We start from the raw sequence: 14026 nt of genomic DNA on the forward strand, positions 1-14026 counted from the left end.
GTACTTCTATCTCACTTAAAATATGTTTATCTCGATAATAATTCTACTTTGCCTATGATTATTTCAGCAGACTTGATAGAACATCAAGAGGAGCAATTGATTGCTATTTTAAAAAAAAATTAAAAAGCAATTGGTTAGACAATAGCTGACATACGAGGTAGAAGTCCCTCCTTTTGCATGCATAAAATTATTTTAGAGGAAGATGAAAAAGGTAAGATTCATAGGCAAAGGAGACTTAACCCTATCATAGAAGAAGTGGTTTAGAAGGAGGTAATTAAGTGGTTAGATGCGAGAATTATTTACACCATCTCAGATGGTACTTGGTTAAGTCTGGTACAATGTATACAGAAGAAAGGTGGAATCACGATCGTTGAAAATGAATGAAACGAGTTAATCCCGATAAGAACTTTCACAGGTTGGAGAATCTGAATTGACTTCAGAAAGCTGAACAAAGCCACTTCTAAAGATCATTTTCCTTTACCTTTTATGGATCAAATGCTAGATCGACTGAAAGATAATGAACTTTATTGCTTTTTAGATGGATATTAGGGATACAACCAAATAGTTATAGCTCTGGAAGATGAACGTAAAACTAATTTTACCTGTCCATTTGGTACATTTGGTTTTAGGAAAATGCCTTTCGGCTTATGTAATGCACTTGCCACGTTTCAGCGATGTATGATGGCAATTTTCACTGATATGGTTGAAAATTATGTTGAGGTTTTCACGGATGATTTCTTTGTTTATGGTAATACTTACGATATTTACTTGAATAATTTGGCTAAGGTACTCAAAAGATGTGATGAGACAAATCTTGTCCTTAGCTGAGAGAAGTTCCATTTTATGGTTAAGGAGGGAATAATATTAGGACATAAGATTTCCAAGTATGGAATTGAAGTGGATAAAGTAAATGTGGACTTAATTGAAATATTATCTCCTCCAGTTAGTGTGAAAGGAGTTAGATGTTTCTTAGGCCATGCTAATTTTTGTCATAGATTTATTAAGGATTTTTCAAAAATTTCTAAACCTTTGTGTATACTTTTAGAAAAGGATATTGTTTTTTTTAACAAGGCATGTTTAGAAGCTTTTGAGAAATTAAAAAGCTAGCTAATTGTAGCCTCAATAATTGTTACACCTAATTGGAACTCACATTTTTAGTTGATGTGTGATGTAAGCAATTTCGTTGTTAGAGCTGTGATGGGCTAATGAAGGAACCAAGTGTTTCACCCTATCTTCTATGCAAGAAAAACTTTGACAATAGCCTAGATCAATTATACGGTAGCCGAAAAAGAACTCTTTGCTATAGTTTTTTCTATTGACAAGTTCCGTTCATATATTATATAGGTACCAAAGTTATAGTATTTACCGGTCATGCTGCCATTAAGTAATTACTCATAAAGAAAGATGCTAAACCGAGGCTAATTTGATGGATACTTTTACTCGAAGAATTTGACCTTGAGATCCAAGACAGAAAAGGTATTGAGAATCAAGTAGCCGATCATCTGTCAAAGTTGGAACAAAATGAGGTAACTTTTTCATTTATTCCAATTAATGAGAATTTTCCTGATGAGGATATCTTCGAGGTAAGACAAATCTATGAAACACCTTGGTTTTCTGATTTTGTCAATTACATAGCATGTGGAATAATTCCTCGAGAAATGACGTACCAACAGAGGAAGAAATTCCTTCACGATAGTCGATACTCTTTTTGGGAGGACCCGTTTTTGTTTAAACAATGTACAGATAACATAACTAGGAAATGTTTAGCTGGAAGTGAGATTAACAAAGTTTTGTACCATTATTATTCATCTCCGAGTGGGGGACACTTTGGTGGTTCACGTACAGCACCAAAGATTTTACAAGCTGGGTTCTTTTGGCCTAGTTGTTCAAAGATACTTATGTATAGGTGAGAAACATTGGTCAAAGATACTTATGTATAGGTGAGAAACAATGATAGATGCTAAAGAACTAGAAGCATATCAAGAAGGAATGAGATGCCCTTGAAAAATATTGTAGAGATAGAACTTTCTGATGTATAGGGCATTGATTTCTTAGGATTGTTTCCTTCTTCCTATGCGAACAAGTATATCTTGGTAGCTGTGGACTATTTGTCCAAGTTGAAGCCGAGGCATACCCAACTAATGGCGCTAAGGTAGTCATTCAATTCCTACATAAGCATGTATTTACACAGTTTGGGACTCCTAGAGCTATAATTAGCGATGAAGGATCTTACATTGTAAATAAGTGGCTTAAGTGGTTGCTTAACAAGTATGATCTAAAACATAAGATTGCTACTGCCTATCTCCCACAATTGAATGGGCAAGTTGAAAGGATGAATCGAGAAATCAAAGGTACTCTTGAAAGAGTAGTGCGCCCTAACAGAACAGATTGGTCTCGAAGGCTCGATGATGCACTATGGGCTATCAAACTACTTTCAAGATAGCGTTAGGAATGACTCACTATCGATTAACTTTTGGAAAGGCATGTCATTCACCGCTTGAATTAGAGAATAAAACATACTAAGCTTTGAAGCGATTGAATTTTGATCTTAAGTAAGCTAGTGAGAGAAGAATGCCGCAACTCGATGAATTGGAGGAGTTGAGGTTATTTTCGTACGAGAATGCCATGATGTGTAAAGAAAAATATAAGAGACGGCATGATAGTGTGAGTTCAGAGAAGATTAGAAAGTGTTGTTTGATTTAAGGCTAAGGTTATTTTTTAGAAAGCTCAAATCTCAATTGAAAGGACCTTATACCATCCACAAAGTTTATTCATATGGAGCTATAGAATTGTACAAAAACTATAGAGGTACGTTTAAAGTTAATGGTCAACGTCTCAAGCACTATTGGGATGGTGAAGTTTAGCGAATTAAAACCTCGTTCAAGTTATTAGACTCTTAATTTTTCATGATTTTACTTTTTAATAAAAAGTTAGAAATCATTTTCTTAAATTAGTACATTTAATTAATTCTATCTAAGGAGATTGGAACTTAAGTAGGACCGTTGTGGCCCCTCCAACCTTTCCTAGGAATTAATTTAATGTAATTTTTTTAGAAGAAAATTTAAAATTAATTTCAAATTTTTTATTTTTAGGTTTTTTTTATTTTCTTTTAATTTTTATCTTTGTCTTTGTCTTTGTCTTTAATTTTAATTTGTTTATGTTTAATAAAAGGGGTCAAATTGGCCCAAGTACTAACCAATTTATTTATTTTTAAGCAGTCTTGTTTAAAAATACAGTTTAGGCTTAAGGCCAGAACAGTAAAGATGAGAAATTTACCCATTTTTGTCATCCATAAGGTTCTACAAAACCTTAATTTTGCCACCACCAACTATACTTGCCACCCAAGTCACCTTAAATTAGCTAAATTTTAGCTACAAAATTACTCTAATTGACCACTATATATAACGCTCTCTACCTTCATAATTTTCACAGCCCTTTAAGCTATTAGCTTAAACCCTAAACCACTCTTTCTTTTCCCTCTTAGTCATGGGCCTAAATCACAAAATTTCTCCCCAAATTTCTTCCTTATCGCAAACCCCTAGTACTGCTGCTACACGAATTTTCCCGAAGCAACCGTTCTGTTGTTGCATTCTTATCGCTGCCGCACGTCTATCGTCACTGTAAACTGGTTGCTACCTTAAAACCTTGCTCTCAACCCATTGTTGATTCTTCTCGCTTCCTTGTATCAAAAATTTGTTTAATTTTCAGGAAAAATGTCCACATCTTGCAAAAGAACTATTTCTTCCAAGCATATGCCAAAAATACCATTGTGATTCAAGATGAAGAAGTGAAAGAGAGGTTTGATTCAATCTTCAAGAATCAACCTATGATGCCAGAAAAAGATTTCAACTTCGAAAGCACTAATAAATGGTTGTGCCTTTGCCAATTCGAAAGACGATTGATGCCCTTAATTGGAATTATTTTTGCGATACACAATGATTACCCGATAAGGAGTTAGTTTGAGAGTTCTATGCCAATTTTACTAAGCCAGATGCTACTAAAGTTCTTGTTGGCAAGAAGAAAGTACCCCTAACTTCTAAGACCTCTTCCGAAGATAGCATTGTGATTCAAGATGAAGAAGTGAAAGAGAGGTCTGAATCAATCTTTAAGAATCAACCTATGATGCCGGAAAAAGGTTTCAACTTGGAAAGTAATGATAAGATGGTTGTGCCTTGCCGATTTGAAAGACAATTGATGCCCTCAATTGGAATTATTTTTGCAATGTAGGATTATTACCCGATGAGAAGTTAGTTCAAGAGTTCTACGCCAATTTGACTAAGCCATATGCTACTGAAGTTCTTGTTGGCAAAAAGAAGGCACCCCTAACTAATAAGTCCATTAATGATTTGTTTAACCTATTGGATGTTGAAGAAGATGAGTACTTTGCCATGATGACAAATATAATTTTGGATTTCCTTCAACAAGTACTTAATTTGCGATTTATCATAGCCCGTGTTGGGGAAATCTTTCCCCTATTTTCACACGGCCCTAAGCATGCCCGTGTGCTTGGCCGTGTCTGTGTGGAAAAACCTATATTCAAGATCTCTATTAGTAAGTTAGGTGTTAAATACTAAAATTTAAAGAAATTAATATTGTTAGTGCTCGGGTTACCTCCCGAGAAGCGCTTATATATAGTCTAAGCTCGACTTACCTCTCCATTGAATGGTCATGGTGGTTCAAGGAGTTTATACTCCTCATTCCTACTATCATTCTCATCAAAATAAGGTTTTAGACCAGTGTTGTTTACCTTAAAAGTGCCAAACTTGGGATGACTTACCTCAACTGTATCGAATGGGAAAATGCTATGTGGTAGTGACAATGTGAGGGTCTGCGGCATCTAATAAGACTTTATCTCCAACCTTAAGTTGACGTGGGAAGGTGTTGAGCTCGTTCTGGCATAGTTTTGGTTTATCATATGTTCTCGGTTTATGCATCCGCCATTCATCTAGCTCTTTGATTTGTAGACTTTGATATTCATGAATAGGTCCTCTGCTACTGCTTGAGAATGACTCATGTGCTTCCTTCAGAGTCATTTCCTGCAAAAGTAGGTTGTACCATATTGTCAGTTTTAGTAGAATGGTTTAGATGATCACCTTCAATTTCCGATGTGGCGCCAGAATTGCTAGCTTGAAGGGTGATTGTTTCATCTTCCACACGGAGTGTGAGTTCACCTATGCCAACATCAATAATCATTTTAGCAGTTGCTAAAAAGGGCCGTCCCAAAATCAAAAGAGTGTTGCTATCCTCCTCTATGTCTAAAACAATGAAGTCAACGGGAAATATAAATTTATCGACTTTAACTAGCACATCTTAAATAATACCCCTAGGGAATCTTATAGTTTTATTTGCTAATTGAATGCTCATCCTAGTCTGTTTGGGTTTCCCAAGACCTAATTGTTTGAACATTTTGTAGGGCATGACGTTAATACTAGCCCCTAAATTAGCTAATGCATTATTAACATCTAAACTACCAATTAAGCAAGGAATCGTAAAAATCCCTGGATCTTTTAGTTTGTTGGGTAGTTTATTCTGTAGAATAGCCAAGCAAACTGCGTTTAGCTCCACATGCGACGCCTCATCCAACTTCCGCTTATTTGCTAAAAGCTCCTTTAAAAATTTCATTGCGTTTTGCATATGCGGTAGAGCTTCAATAAACGGTAAGTTAATGTGTAAGTTTTTTAAGAGTTTAAGGAATTTACCAAATTGTTCATCTGAGCGGTCTTTCCTTGTCCCGTTGGGGTATCGCACACGAGGTTTATATTCGACATTCACTGATTTGTTTTTATTATGACCTAGCTCATCTTGATCTTTGCTCACCACAGTTTATTGCTTCGGTTCTGGCTCAGACTCAACGAATCTTTCTTCATCTTGAACATTAATCGTGCTGAGCTATTCCCTCGGGTTGGGTTCAGTATTACTTGGGAAGCTACCTTGTGGTCATTCGGAGATTAGTTTGGAAAGCTAGTCGATCTGAGTTTCGAGCCCTTGGATCGATAGTTGTTGATTTTTAAGTGCTGTCTCTGTATTCTGGAAATGAGTTTCTGACATCGATATAAAATTTGAGAGCATCTCTTCAAGGTTTGGCTTCTTTTCCTATTGGTACGGTGGTTGTTGGTAGCCTGGAGTTGGTCTCTAATTTCCTTGGCCTCCCTATGAGAAATTTGGGTGGTTTCTCCAACCTGCATTGTAAGTGTTACTATATGGATTGTTTTGAGATTGAGAATTATTAACCATTTAATTTAACTGCTCGTTATCCATGTTGTGGCCATAAGGTTGGTATTCTGAATTGCTTTATCCACCTCCACTTACTTCGCACTACATTACTGGGTGAACCAGTGAAGAACTATGAAAACCATCAATTTTTTTATTCAAGAGTTCTACCTAATTAGAGCGCATGGTGACCGAATCGACGTTATAAACACCGACTATTTTTGTTGGCTTTGTCCTCATGACTTGCCACTGATAGTTATTCAGTGACATCTCCTCTATAAACTCATAAGCATCTTCAGGTGTTTTATTATTGATGGTTCCGCCAGAAGCTGCGTCAACCATTTGCCGAGTCGAAGGATTCAGGCCATTATGGAAAGTTTGAACCAGAAACCAAAGCGGTAACCCATGGTGAGGGCACCTTCTCAATAAGTCCTTGTATCTCTCCCATGCATCGTAAAGAGTTTCTAAGTCCATCTGCACAAATGAAGAGATATCATTACGTAATTTAGCCGTTTTAGACGGCGAGAAATATTTTAATAGAAATTTTTCGGTCATTTGTTCCCAAGTAGTGATTGACCCTCGTGGTAATGAGTTCAACCACTGTTTAGCTTTGTTCCTCAATGAAAAAGGGAATAACCGAAGATGAATGGCATCATCAGAAACACCATTAATTTTAAATGTATGAGTAGTTCCAAAAAGTTTGTTAAGTGAGCGTTGGGATCCTCATCCTGCAAACCATCAAATTGAACAAATTGTTGTATCATTTGAATAGTGTTAGGTTTTAGTTCAAAAGTATTTGCAGCTACAGCAGGTCTAACTATGCTCGATTCAGTTCCTGTTAAAGAAGGTTTAGCATAATCATACACAGTGCGTGGAGCAGGATTTTGATTAATCGCAATTACAAGAGGTAGCTGATTGTCTTGGTTTTCAGCCATCTCTTCGGTTGGGGGTTGAGTATCGTCCTCTTGCTCGTTCTCTGTGTATCTTAAGCTTCGCCTTATTTCTTTTTGGTTTCTGCGAACTGTGTGATCGATTTCTTCATAAAAAAGTAGTGGTCCTGACGGGTTTCTTCTAGTCATAAACTATATAAACCTGCCAAGAGAAAGAAAAAGTAAATTAATAAATAATAATAATTAAATTAAATTAAATTAAATTGCAATAAGAATAAATGGCTAAAGTAATAAAAATTGAGCGTACCTAATATCTTAGTTCCCCGGCAACGTCGCCAAAAACTTGATCACGATTTTCGTGACAGGTAAGTTTTAAATATTTATAATTAATCGTTCTTGAAACTAACTATTATCATGATGTAGGCAAGTGTACCTATCGAACAGTAGTATAGTTTTAGCAAGACCGATTTGTCGAACCCAAAGGAACTAAAAGTACTAGTAACAACTGTCTTTCTGTTATCTAGCCTAAAAATAAGGTGGTTTGGTTTTAACTAACTAATTAACTAATCTAAGAATTCACAGAGAATGGAATTGAGGGATTACTTTTGGAAAATGATTGAATTAAGGCAATACCTAAGGAAAAATCCACCTAGACTGTATTTGTTATTCAGGCTCCAAATCGGATGATTTATTCATTTAACTTGCTCCGTAGAGATCCCTAAGTTATGTTATTATCCCTATTCAAGACTAACAACATCTAATCCCTAGATTGAATAATTGAGACTTTTCTCTAATTAACACTTTAGGGTTGCATTAACTCGATCTATGGATCCCCCTATTAGGTTTCACCCTAATCTGGCAAAATGTTGTCACCCTATCTCTAGGCACGCAATCAACTCCGCTTAATTATGACAAATGTACTATTAGATAGGGTCTATTCCTCCTCTGAATAAGAGCTTATCTTGAATCAGTATCCTGGGATATCAAAATAAGAATTAAGAACACATAATTAAAAACAAGTTAAATATTTATCATACAATTCAGAAAATAATAACAAGATTCGTCTTAGGTTTCATTCCTCTTAGGTATTTAGGGGATTTAGTTCATAACTAAAAAGGAAAACATCTCAGAAGAATAACGAATAACAAACATAAAGAAAACCCAAAACTCCTGAGGAAAGTTGAGGGGGGATCTTCAGTCTTGATGATGAGACTGGCTTCTGAGATGGATCAATTGACTTCCTTCGAGTAATTCCTTCGTTCCTCTCCGTGCCTCCCCCTTTTCCTCCTCCTCTAGGGTGTATTTATAGGCTTTGGAATGCCTAAAAACCCTCAAAATTGGCCTTTTCTGAATTGGACTCAACTATGGCTCGATAGGGACACGCCCGTGTAACACGCCCGTATGACATGCTCGTGTGAGTCATGCTTCGATTCTTCCAAATTGACACGGCCGTGTGGTATGCCCATGTGAGGAGGTCCAGGCCGTGTTGATTTCGTACTTTGGCCCATTTTCTCCATTTTTGGCTCGTTTCTCGTTCCTTTCGCTCTTCTATGCTCACCTAAGTATAAAACATGAAATTAAGGCATTAGGAGCATCGGATTCACCAATTCTAAGAAAAAATCATCCATAAAATGCGTTAAGCATGGGTAAAAATATGTATAAATTACGGTTTATCAATAAGAATGTAATATGATATATGTAACACCCCTACCCCGTAGTCGTCACTGAAATAGGGTTATAGTGCATTACTAGAGTTTACATTTCAAAACTATGAAAAATATAAATCATTTAATTCACAACATCAAGTATAGAAAATTCCATCAATAACATACATATTTTCCCTTATACGAGCTCTCGAGGCCCTAAAAAGACATTAGAAACCAATTGGGACAATATTGGAAACATTTAGAATTTTTCGGGAAAATATGAAAATTTTCAAACTACAGGGGTCACACGGCCATGTGACACACATGGATGAGACACACGCTCGTGTCTCAGGCCATGTGGGCATTCAAAATAGGGACACACGGCTGTGTTCCAGCTTGTGTCCGTGCCCTGTAACTCACTTACTTAGGTCACACGACAAAGCCACACGCTTGTGTGCTAGGCCGTGTACCCTTCAAAATGGCCTCAAACGCCCATGTGCCAGACTGTGTGCTAGGTCGTGTAATAGCTTGACTTGAAACCCTTTGAAAGGTACAGAGGACACACGACCGTGCCGCCTAGCCATGTGTCACACATGGCTGAGTCACACTCGTGTCTCTGCCCGTGTGGACGAAAATAGGCCACTTTCAAGTCACTTTTCTCACCCAAACATGCATCCACCTGCAACTAGTTTTCCACATATAATCAAGTATTACAAAGTGCAACAAACCATACTATAATTAACTATCCAATTAAGGTACATAAGCATACAACCAATGTGCCCAAAAGACACCTCAATCACAACCGTTAAACATGTATATCCATATACATAAATTGGCCAAAAGTTCAACTAACTTATAACTAAACTTATATCATAACTTACCACTTTGTTTACCTATCAAATTTCACACCAAAAGTACCAAATATGCCATTTTAAATCTAGCACCAATAGCAATACATGTCATCTATATCAATTATACCAATTCACCACATTCAAACATATCAAAAGGCCATTTGTAATATACATTTTTATCCATCATTTGAACTTCCATAGTTATCACGCATCCCAAATATACATATGTCTAACTTATATATATTTGACCATAAATTATCCATATATATATAGTTTAATTCCATTTCAAGGTATACCATAATTGACCACATGCCAAAATTACATTCAAATATACAAATTTGGTTATTCAAAACACAACTTCAAATGACCATATCAGCTCCAATCATCAAGTCCATCTAAATGACACAAAACTAACCATACCCAGATGGTTCCAATAATCAACATGTATATAAACCATATTTCTATCATGCACATCTATTCAAAACCTTTCCAAAGCATACCATATCTTGACCATGTTGAGGTTAATTCATCATATATCACTTGGGCCATTCAAACATGCTATAACACATTATCAAATTAACATATATCAATAAGGCACAAATGTACCAAGGCTACATCAGCTAAAATGACATATACATGCCAAACTCATCAACTAACATTCAACAAATCAACAATCATAAGTCCACCTATACATGCCATTATAACCTTAACCAAGACATTAGAATCTATCGATATAATCGTTGGATAGTTTGATAGATCTTCGACGAGCTTTCAACCTGATCGAGCTTTCGATAATCTGTAAATTAATAGAAAGATAACTATGTAAGAAATGAATGCTTAGTAAGCTCATATAAACTTTAGTCATATCAATCCATTCCAAATATGAAATTTATACTTATAAAAAATAATCCTATACCAATACCGCAAGATTCATGAAACCATATTTAATAACTCACAAAATGAGTAAAATCACAGCATCACATATACATATCATTCCTAGCATAGTAGAATTTATAAAACTTTAAACCCTTTCAAATTTTCTTATTTTCATTTGTATTTCATTACTTTCCATTGCAATTACTTTCTTTAACTTAATTAACAACACCAAGTCAACTCATCATTCCCTTTTTCATCATTTTACACTTCAAGTATGAACTTACTATTTCATTATCTTTCCACACCCGTTTCATTTGCATATCACACAAGATATAATCATATCATTTAGCCATAGCCACAAGCTAGTGCATTTAAACATAGTTCTTTTGGAATTAACCACATGATAACCATTTCAATAAAAATTACATATTTTGAACCTTACCACTCTTTCATGATCACTAGCATATTTCCATTTAGGCACTTACCATATCAATGCATAATTTATAAGTTTAACATTGCCTAATCCAACCACAACTTGGCCAAAGCCTAAACATTTACACCAAACATGTTAGCATACAAGATATAAATTGTAGGCACATTAACATTAATAGCCATTTAGCCACAACATGTATCTCATGAGTTTACAATTGATCTCAACCTATAAAATTTTCATGTAAATCATATCAAGGATGTTCATATATGTACATGTCATAGAACATATCATATTGTCTGTTATCTGAATAATGCCCGTTGAACCATTTAGAATACCATTGGATACCCAGGATAGCTCACACATAGTGTGCTAACTCATATAACTGTAATCCATCAATTCCTATACATGTATGCTCACACAAGCTATGAAAATGGGCTTGCTCACATGAGCTGTGTATAACAGCCCATTTTTAGGGTTAATCAGAACAGTGGTTTTAGGACCACAAATCTGACATAAAAAAGTTTATTTTATTATTATTTTAATATTCACAGCATGATATTAGAGTTTTGTGAAATGTTCGTGAAGAAATTTTACCATTTGAATGGTTAATTCGGTAAAAAGGACTAAATTGCGTAGATTGCAAAAGTTGTGTTTTATAAGCTAAAGGTGTCAAATAGCTATAGAACTTTAAAGTAAAGGTCCTTATGTGGCAAATAGTTTATTTTTGAGTTATTGGATGATAGTAGAGTGGCATTTGGTGTAATTTCAAACGTTTTAAATGGTTTAACAGGTAAATAAGTAATTAATGTAACACCCCAAACTCGGCCTAAACGTTATGGCCAGATCTGACGTGTCACATGGACTTACGACTTAGTATGCATTCGCTGGTTTAAGTGATTGGGGTGGTCTTTGTAAAAACAGCAGTTGAATGAAAAGTCGGTTTAAGTGATTGGGATTTCCTGCAGAGATGAAAATAAAGGGTGAGTTCAGTAAACTCAATGTGTAACATAACCCAACCATAGCCCAAAACAGATCAAACCTCAGAGTCAGACTTATCTGGGGCTTGGCCTAGTACAGAAATCAGAATGAAACCCATAGGCCCATAGCAGATACAGAACAAATTTATCATGAATGTAGAAATCCCAACCCAGAGCCATCCATAACACCCCCGTACCAGCCTTACACCATGTAGGGAGACTACTCGACCCACCCAACCGCTACACACCATAGAAATTGTAGCGAGGCTGCCAGATATTGTGACAAAGTCACCAGATACAGATATTGTGGCTAGGCCACCAGAACAGATATATATATGTGGCGAAGCCACTAGATTGCATCGAGGCTGCCAGATATTGTGACGAAGTCACCAGAACAGATATATGTGGTGAGGCCACCAGATTTCAGCGAGGCTGCCAGAACGCTTCCTCCATCAATATAAACCCATGTCCTATGCAACAGAAATAATATGTCATGGCATACGTATACAGAAACAAAACATCATGCTTTTCAGAAAAAAAAATAACCCTAGGGGTAAAATCATAATTTTGCATGGATAAGGGTATTTCAGTAATTATTACCTATTGCTAAGGTTTCATGCTCATTCTAACGTTTACCAAGTAATCAGAAGTACTTACCTCGTCTTTTTACCAAAGTGGGCCCGTTGTCCCATTGGCCCGTTTTCGACCCATTAAGCCCAAAAATACCGTTGTGCACAAAAATGCACACTCTACACTCTAATCATCCAAATGCACCATATTCATTAACAACTGTCTCACGAGCACTTGCACGCTCGCGAGTTCACAAAATACCAACGTTTCGGTATTTCAGCTTTTACCGATTCAGTCTAAGGAAGGGTGTCGTTTACACACCTGGTTGATGATGATTGATGACGATATCTCCCACGCGATAATCCTACAATCGATCACTAACACATTAGACTTACAAATTAACGATAACTAACATAAATCCACGTCAACTAACCCAATCATCACACAAGTTAGTCATTTACACACGAGGGGCAAAATAGTCATTTTACCCTCGAGGGGTAAATCGATAGTCCTACCCTACAGGGGTATTTTAGTAATTCTATAACTTATCCACTTGGGCCTACGGACCCATTGGGACCAAATGGCCCATTTCAGCCCATCGCGGCCCGAAATAGCCGTCCTACTGCTAGAGTAATGACAAATACACACCTGTTAGGAGACTGCAGTTAATCCGCGCTCCAAACACTTTTAGCTGACGCCCAACCCAAACGAGCACGTCACAAAGCGAAAGGGATCAGCCAAGAAGGGTATGCCTACTCTCCTCATGGTTTGCTCTATTTAAAGCCAGCTCTCCATCTACTCTTATGTTAGCTTCCTGATGTGAAAGCCCTCCATCACCAGAGTTTAAAACCAACACCATCTCTTGCCGTCCCAACATAGCAAAATAATCAACCTTTGCGTGCCAAGGGATTCGAACCAAAGTCCTCTCACATGCCAACTCACGCCACCACCACTAGGCCATCAACTCATTTGTGTCATAAATCCAACACATTAAACTTTAAAGCGCACCTACTTGCTTCCAGATTTATTGAAAAGAAAAACCAAAATATATTACAAGAGCCAAGACTTGAACCTTGGACCCCTTGCTTCCTCTATGGTGTCACTTCCTTGTCCCCTAAGTGGTGCCACCATGCCACTACACCACACTCCTTTTTGTGTCATCTTTTACCCCTTTACTCTTAAAAGCCCAAACGCCAATTGCATCACCTGTTCATAAAATTAAAATTCCGAAGACTACCACGGATTTAAATTAAGTTTGGGCCTTCCAAAGGCCCACTAATCTACTAAAATATATATTTTAACCAACCAGAACACACACAAATTTTAAAAAAAACAGAAACACAGAAAACCAGAAAATTGGGGCGTTACAACTCTACCCTCCTTAAAGAAATTTCGTCCTCGAAATTTTACCTGAATCAAACAGATGAGGATATTGTTGACACATCGCCACTTCTGGCTCCCAAGTAGCTTCCTCTCTGCCATGATTACGCCACAGCACTTTACTAGCGGAACTGATTTCCTCCTCAAAATCTTAACATCTCGATCCAAAATCTGCACAGGCTCTTCCTCAAAA

General features: G+C 36.7%; 1 non-coding gene across 1 annotated transcript; it reads left to right on the forward strand.

Moving 5' to 3' along the window:
- Nucleotides 1-6610: 6610 nt before the first annotated feature.
- On the forward strand, nt 6611-6717 carry LOC121208171 (small nucleolar RNA R71). The gene has a single exon (XR_005903122.1). It is a non-coding gene; the product is annotated as a small nucleolar RNA R71 (small nucleolar RNA).
- The last annotated feature ends 7309 nt before the right edge of the window (nt 6718-14026 follow it).

Source organism: Gossypium hirsutum, chromosome A01, assembly GCF_007990345.1.
Source record: "Gossypium hirsutum isolate 1008001.06 chromosome A01, Gossypium_hirsutum_v2.1, whole genome shotgun sequence".
Lineage (NCBI taxonomy): Eukaryota > Viridiplantae > Streptophyta > Magnoliopsida > Malvales > Malvaceae > Gossypium > Gossypium hirsutum.